Raw genomic sequence first — 406 nt, 5'->3', positions numbered from 1 at the left:
GCACCTTGACAAACTGCGCAAGTTTGTGAACTTCATCCGCATCAGCAGTAAGCAGAAGCAAAACCTCAATGCCGCTACAAAGGATCTCGTGAAAGCCTCGAACGATCAGCATGTCGAAATTGCCCTGAAAGACATACAGCTGACAGCTGATGTTCCACCAGATGGACCAGCTCGTATTCGATGATGCAGTCGCTGCTCCAACTGGGGCTGGCTATTGGTGTCTACCAGCTGCACCGGAAGTCGGAAACGAGAGAGCACCTACTGAGCCCTGAGGACTTCGAAGTGGCAAGAACCCTGGTTCCGTTTTTCAAGACGTTCGATGTCATCACTAGTGAGCTCAGCGGTTCGTCTTATCCGAACATGAGATGGTCTACCAGTTTTTTGTATACATGAAGAGCACGGTGGT

The sequence above is a fragment of the Plasmopara halstedii genome, assembly GCF_900000015.1.
Source record: "Plasmopara halstedii genome assembly, contig: Scaffold_650, whole genome shotgun sequence".
Taxonomy (NCBI): domain Eukaryota; phylum Oomycota; class Peronosporomycetes; order Peronosporales; family Peronosporaceae; genus Plasmopara; species Plasmopara halstedii.
Note: the sequence above shows the minus strand (reverse complement) of the source record.